Below are 7,545 nucleotides of genomic sequence, written 5' to 3'. Positions count from 1 at the left end.
GCCTGGAAATACCTCCGGTAAATTGGCAACAGGGACTGACAGCAACAAAGACATTTTCTACGGGGGCGGAAGCTGCAGGGCAGAATGGAGTGCGCACAGGGAGGAAATGGAGACATAGAGTGTATATTATTTTTTCAAGAAACTTGGCTGTGAACGTAAGAGAAAACGTACAATCGACTGGGACGGGCAGAGATGTGAGCCCGTTTACAGATGAGGGCAACTAGGGAGGCTTCTAAGGACAGGAGCGTAAACACTCTCCCGCCCCCGTGATTTGCCAGCCCCCCACGTGACCCAACGAAGTGGGCGTGGCCAGGTCTCGCGTGGACTACAGCCCCCAGAAGGCCTCGCGGCGCGGGGGCGACGCTGAGACCTGGAGCGCGCTCCAACGGCGCGAGCGGAAGAGCCTGAGCTTCGGGAAGGCGGCGGAAGCGGAGAGCTACTGTGTCCCGGTAACGACAAGCCCCACTTCCCCTCGACCCCTTCGCACTCCAAGCTGGGGCTCGTTGACTCCACTTTTCCCCTCGCAGCCCGGGACGCGACTTTGTTTTTTCTTGTGTTTGTTACCGGTATTTTCTTCCTCACGTGACGTGCAGGTCCGGCCCCCGCCCGGGGCGGAGGTTACTGAGAAACTCTTGCCCTTCGACCCTGCTGGGCCCTGGGTCGACCGAAACCCTCCGGGGACCCTTCTGTCTTTTCAGGGGCCACATACCCGCTTTGGGGACTCACCCTAAGCGCTCCCAGCGTGTGGGTCGTCCCGCTCCAGGGTTTCAACAGGTAGTGAGCTGGGGTCTGTGGCGTCCCCCGCAGGGCTGCGGGGGCGTGGGCGGCCTAGGCAACCTCGCGACCACCTGGGGGCTACCGGTGATTTCCAGGCCGCGAGCCTTGTGACAGTGTCCGGGGCTATGGGCTGGAAGTGAACGGTTTGTAAGGGAGGATGCACTTCCTTCTCTTGTGGGGCTGCCCTGGGAAAACTCTAGTCCTGTCGTCCAAGTTTTCTGCACCTGTACAGCTGCCTCTGTGTTGTCTAAGAGCAGGAGCTTTGGGTTTGGAGTCTGATGTCACGGGAGGAGTCTGGGTCTGTTGCTTACTGGACCTGTGGTCTTTTGTTGTACAGTGTTTCCTGTCGCCTCGTTTTCTTTATCTGAAAAATGGGAACAGTAATCTTTTTTCCTTGTTTGGGCTGTAAATTATAGCATGTTTAAGAAATTCATAGTATAATTCAGTTTCCAGTTCAGGTCGTTAAATTTTAAGAACTACATCTTTATGAAGCAGAGGAGTTAATAAATCGAGGGAGAGTCTCTTTGGAAACTAATATGAACCACACAAATGGTCTTGTGCTAGGTTCCCAGTGAAGAAGTGACATTAGGGCCTTACCACCTGTGGAGTCAATTTTAAACTTCATCTGGATTTTTAAGGCCCACGGGAATTTGAACTTCCCTCTCTCCAGTGCGCACACAAGTATCTGCCCCACTTGGTCTTTTAATCTTTTCTCAACACCACACAGGTACCAACATCTGAGAAAGCACTTAAAGATCCACAAGTATGGTGTTGAACCAATGACCAATCTCTAGCAATTCTTGTGTCTTTTGCCCCCTGATGCTACTCATGCACTAAATCTAGCTCTGCTTCTTTTTTTTGGCGGGAACAAGGCGGGGGTGCCAGGAATTGAACTTGGGGCGGGGGCACTTGACCACTGAGCCACTCCCCAGCCCTATTTTATATTTTATTTAGAGACAGGGTGTCACTGAGTTGCTTAGGGCCTCCGTTTTTTTGATGAGGCTGGCTTTGAACTTTCCATCCTCCTGCCTCAGCCTCCCAAACTGCTCCTGGCTGTAGCTCTGCTTCTAACACAGTCCCATTAACCTGTGTGTCTATTAGTTGAAATATTGTTATTTTCACCTGTCATTGGTGTATGTGCTAGGAGTTTCCTTAGAGTTAAATTCAGAATATCAATAGCCAATATTTCAGTCAGTTTTCTGACTATTGAGCTCTGAGACTTAAGCAGGTTGCTCATTGACTTATTTTTTTTTCCCTCTTGTAGAGAATAGAGCTTTTGCAGTCAATTCTAAAAGGGTTTTGGGTTGTAGTAATTAGGTATGTTAGCTTGTATTTGTTCCAAAATTATTGATTGGAAAATACTTGAATATAGGTCAGAAAACACAGGATGGCAGTAAAGTGCTTTAGAACTGTGTACAAAGTAGAACAAATATAAGTTCAAATCCCAGTGTTGTGACCTACCAGTTTTCAACTTGTATGAATTAGTTGACCTCTCTGAGCCTGTTTACTCGTTTTTAAAACAGGGGTGATAACATTTGCTTCATAATGTGTCTGTAAGGATTAAATGAGGTGTATCTTTTAAGGGTTTAGTAATAAGTTCTTATTATTTTGTTGCTGCTTTTATTAATTATTATGATAATAAGAAATGATGAAAACTTTAGGTATTTTCTGGAGACTCCATTTGTTTGTAAAATGAGAATAATTATCCCTAACCTACAGACTTAAAAAAAAGTACTTTTAATAGCTAGTGCAGTGGTACTTGTTTGTAACCTCAGCAGCTGGGGAGGCTAAGGCAGGAGAATCGGAAGTTCAAGACCAGCCTTAGCAAGACCCTGTCTCAAAATAAAAAGTACAAAGGACTGGGGATGTAGCTCAGTGGTAGAGCACCCCTGGGTTCAATCCCCAGTACTGGCAACAAAGCAAAACAACACAACTACCACCACCATCACTACCAACAACAAAAACTTCTAAATAGAGTATTTAGATTGTAGGCTTTTTTTCTTTTTTTGCAGTGTTATTTTATATAAAAAGAATTATGGGGTTAGGGGTGTAACTCAGTGATAAGGTGCATGAAGCCCTGGGTTCATCCCCCCGCCCCCCCCACTTTTAAAGACTTCTTTAATGCTGTTGTGAAAAAGTTTTTGGGCTGTGTTGTGATTTCTACGTTTTTAGAGATTCCAAATGTTGCTTTGTACATACTTAGTTGAGATTGGACTGGTGTTTCATTTATGATCTGTAGTGAGAGTGCACTTCTGTGCTTGTAGCAGAACAATAACGTTTGTGACTCAGATATTGACTACGGTAGAATTTTATAGAACGTTTTTTCTATAAAAACTTTTATTATTTATTTTTTTTTAAGTTAGGCTATTAAATGGGTAGAGTTTTTTTTGTTTTTTGTTTTTTTTAAATTTGGCATTAGGAATTAAACCTAGAGTGTTCTACCTCTGAGCTACATGCTCAGCCCTTTTTTAAAAATTTTTTTTGAGACAGGATCTCATTATATTGCCCAGGCTGGCCTTGAACTCATGATCCTCCTGCCTCAGCCTCTTGTGTATGAATACTGGTGTATGTCATGGTGCCCAGTGACCTCATTTTGTAAAAGTGGAAACTTAGTGTCTGCTGTTGCTGTTGGCATGGGGGTGTATAATTATAAGGAGTTAGTTTAGAGAAACCAGAGAGGAAAACTTTATAGAGAAAAATGATTTGTTGGTTAAGGCAAAGTCTTAGGGTTAAGAATTGGAATATGTACTTTTACTTTCTTCAAGTGCTGCAATGGAATCAGCAGAAGCCTGTAGATTTAGATGTTCAAGAAGTCTTTGTTCTTTTTTTTTTTGATTTGTATATCCCCTGGCTATATCCTTTTTCAGTTTCAGTTTAGTTATGAATTAGCAAGAAAACTTTTTTCTACAACAGAATTTATAAAAAGCTATGACGATAGACAGTCTTTTTCATTAGAATCTACTTTGTGTGCTATAATGTGTTTTTATTAATATTTATTTTTTAGTTGTAGTTGGACACAATACCGTTATTTCACTCATTTATTTTTATGTGGTGCTTAGGATCGAACCCAGGGTCTCACACGTTTGAGGCGATTGTTCTACCACTGAGCCACATCTACCCCAGCCTATCTAATGTGTTATTTTTTCCTTAGTTTTAAAACACTTTTGCTCTTTGACTCGTTTTTACTTACAAGGAATTTGGAAGGTAGACTTCACTCTCAACTGCAGAATCTGAGTAGGCATAATGAATGTTCAGTAATGACTGTGCTAGAGAGTTCTGAATAGGTGCATTCTCTTGATATCCTGTGTCACTGAGGCACAGGATTCAGGAGAGGCCATACTGTATTGTGAAAATAAATTAAGCTTTGAAGTCAGTATGAGACTAGGTACTGCTGAAGTAGTACTGAAGATCATTTTGAATTCCACTTCTCATCATCTATAAAACTTTAAAGATGGAAGCATGGCTGAAAAGATTTAAGATTATTTGAACTAGGCATATTCTAGTTAAACTTGGTAAAAAATAGGGATTGTTATTACTATTTTAAAGTCATAGATTTTGGTAATGCTTCACAAGATTAGTGTTTACCCAAGATTAAGGTTGTTGACTGTGACTGTGGAACATGAAATACTGAAAAGCTAATTGGCCAGCATTGAATCTGTGACCTTGTCCTCATTATTTTCATGAGCTAACTATTCACAAATATCTCACCAATAAATTAATCAAATGAAATGAATAAATGAAGAGGCTGGTTTATTTTTTATTTTCAGCTTGCAGCTCATTAGTCATAAGAAAATTAACTAGGGTTAAGGGAGTAAAAGTATAGATTTTTAATTAATTTATTAAGACTAACCCTCATACTGTGTGTAAAACTGGTGACCTACAGGATGATCTTTGACAGCTGCTAACTAGAACTATAAGTTGTTGAGTTATGTTTGTTACAGACTTCCTACCTATAGGAGAAATAACAAGAAATAGAAGTAGGCTATTCATGTGTTGAAAGAGTACCCTACACCTCTATGCTACCTACCTGAAAATGTGCTTTAGAGTTCTCTATTAATGAGCCCAGGAGGATGGATGAAGCTTGAGTGACTCCTGAGAATTTAACTGAATTACAGAGAAATTCCAGTTGTCAGAGCATTAGGTAGGGGTAAAGTATAGTATGTTGCTCAGCAGCAGTACTCTTGCATTTGAATAGAATTTTTCTCCTCTATCAATAAAACATAGACCAGTTTCTTCCAGTTTGATGTGTATTACTCATTGACATGCTAGTCTGTATAGTTTCCCATTCTTCAAATTCACTCTTAGTTTTATTAATATTTGTTGTTCCTCTTGTTTGTCTCTTTTAATGCCAAACCTGGCAGATTTGGGACAAGGGATAAAAACAGAAGCAAAGAAGTATTGTTAGAAACAACAGGTTCTGGTGTCTAGTATTGTGAAATTTCCAAATAATATGGGCTTACCTATGAACATGATATGAATTTCTGGAATAGGAAAGTGGCTGACAGTCAAAAACAGGCCAAGGGTCTGGGGCTGGGGCTGGGGCTCGGGCTCAGCGGTAGTGTACTTGCCTGGCACGTGTGAGGCATTGGGTTTGATTATCAGCACCACCTATAAAGAAATAAAATAAAGGTCTATCAACAACTAGAAAAATATTTTTAAAAATATGGGCCAAAGATGTATAGCATTCCTTAATATCAAATATGCTTCTTAGAACAGAGTCTGAATGTGTTAATATTGGCTGTATTTAAGCTGTTTCAAGTTGTTTGTGATGGAACGTTAGAAGAGTAATAAAGAAGGGAAGCGCTTGGCTTTAAATCCTCTCAAATTTATACTGGTGGTCCTGTTTCCATTTCTTAACTATAAAATAGGGATAATACTAACTCTTACTTCTAAAAATTAAAGGAAAAAGTAAACAATAAGGATATCTTGAAAGTGGGGTGGGTAACTGTAGGGGAAAGAAAGAAAGGTAGATTCCAAAAACACTGTCATACAGAAAAAAAAAACACCGTCATACAGAAACGGAAAAGTCAGAAACATTGAGTGCGACAGTTTCATAGGTAGTTAGAAAGTAAGGTGATCAGATGAGAAGAGAAGGGTGGATTTAGAAGCTCAGGGTATGAAATTAAAAACAGAAAGAAAATGAATGAGGGAAAAGCAGGAAGGGTTTGATCAAGAGAGAGAACGTATTCATTTGGTTTTGGTTATAAGAGGAGAACTTGTAAATACTTATAGTTAGGAAAGAAAAGCGGATATTAATAGTAAATCAAGTAAAATGCTTATGCAGTTTTTATTACACTATCATTTTCCCTTTAATATTAAACTTGTATTGTATATTCAACATGCAACTACCAAACCAGTTTTTTACAGTCCTGTTAACTACTTATTTGACCCCTCATAGTATATTTTTAATACATTTAAAGAAAAATAAGTCAGTGTTATTTCCTTTTTGAAATGATTTTTCTCAAAATCTAATACATGCTCACTATAGAAAACTTGGAAAATATAGAAAGCTTTAAAGGATAACAACAGAAAATACTCTTATAAGTACCGCGCGCTAACCGATTGCGCCACTGGAGCTCCAGAAAATACTCTTAATCTCATAATGTAAACATAAAATAACAAGTCCCACCTTTTCAATGTTTTCCTCCAATCTTCCCCCTCCCGTCACCAGGTGTTTACTAAAGTTGTGCTTTCCTAAAGGAGTAACAAAGCTGTTTATAAGTCCAAAATTATACTATCAATTAACCATTTATGGTAGAGTTATCTTTACATATCTATTTTGGCATTTATATACTTTCATAAATATTTGTATACCTCTTTATTTCCTCTCCCTATATTGTAAACTATGTAATCCATCCTAGGTCTTACACTTTTAGCATAGTATTGCATATAATAGGTTCTTAGAATATACTTGAGATGAATTATTAAGCCCTCTAAGTAGAATTATCCTAGTAACAGGCTGCCCAATTGATAAAAGCTTGATATTTAGGGAGTTATGTATGTTTTAATATGAAGCTGTTGAACTAGAATAAGGGTGCTTTTTCTGGTTAGATGTTTTTTGTAGCAAGCCATGCTAATACAACATATTAATGCAAAGCAACTGTTTTATTTTGCTTATGGATTTTGTCAAGAATCAGGACACTGTGGAGATGCTGCACTTAATTAAGCCTTAACTGGGTAAGGTGGAAAGCTGGTTCTGACTTGATGACTGGGAGCTAGAATCTTGCGGCTTCTTTACTGACATGTCTGGTGGTTGATGTTGGCAGATCTTTCCGCAAAGGCTTGGTGATAGCTTTTTTCCCAGAGTAAGCACCCTGAGAGAACCAGGTGGAAGCTGCATTACCTTTTTTTTTTTTTTTTTTTTTTGTGGGGTGTACTAGGGATTGGACTCTGGGACACTTAACTATTGAGCCACATCCACAGCATTCTTCACATTTTAAAAATGTTTTTTGAGACAGGGTCTTGCTAAATTGCTATGGCTTTGCTAAGTTTCTGAGGCTGACTTTGAACTTGTGATCCTCCTGCTTCAGCCTCCCTAGCTGTTGGGATTACAGGTGTGCACCACTGTGCCTTGCTTGCATCGCCTTTTTTGAGCTAGGCTTGGAAGTCATAATAGTGTCTGTCACAACTTGGCAGATCCAAGGAGAGCAGCAGTTACATGGAATCTGCTTCTTGTGGGAGGAGTACCCAATTAACCTGTAATCTCACCTCTTAGAATTGACCAGTTTCAGATGTATAGTTTTTTATTTATGATTCCTAAATTATACT

The 7,545-nt window shown here is 39.7% G+C and overlaps 1 protein-coding gene across 4 annotated transcripts in view; it reads left to right on the top strand.

Annotated features, from left to right (window-relative positions):
- The first annotated feature begins 387 nt into the window (after positions 1-387).
- The window catches only part of R3hcc1l (R3H domain and coiled-coil containing 1 like), a 93,524-nt gene continuing 86,366 nt past the window's right edge, over positions 388-7,545 (top strand). For 2 of the 4 annotated variants that reach the window (XM_027930325.2, XM_027930326.2), the window contains exon 1: positions 388-449. The gene's annotated coding sequence lies outside the window, so the exon portion shown is untranslated. The remainder of the gene's footprint in view (positions 450-7,545) is intronic. The other 2 variants (XM_071611017.1, XM_071611020.1) reach the window with 2 other exon arrangements.

This window comes from Marmota flaviventris, chromosome 4, assembly GCF_047511675.1.
Source record: "Marmota flaviventris isolate mMarFla1 chromosome 4, mMarFla1.hap1, whole genome shotgun sequence".
Classification (NCBI taxonomy): Eukaryota; Metazoa; Chordata; class Mammalia; order Rodentia; family Sciuridae; genus Marmota; species Marmota flaviventris.
Note: the sequence above shows the minus strand (reverse complement) of the source record. Positions and strands in the feature narration are given on the sequence as shown.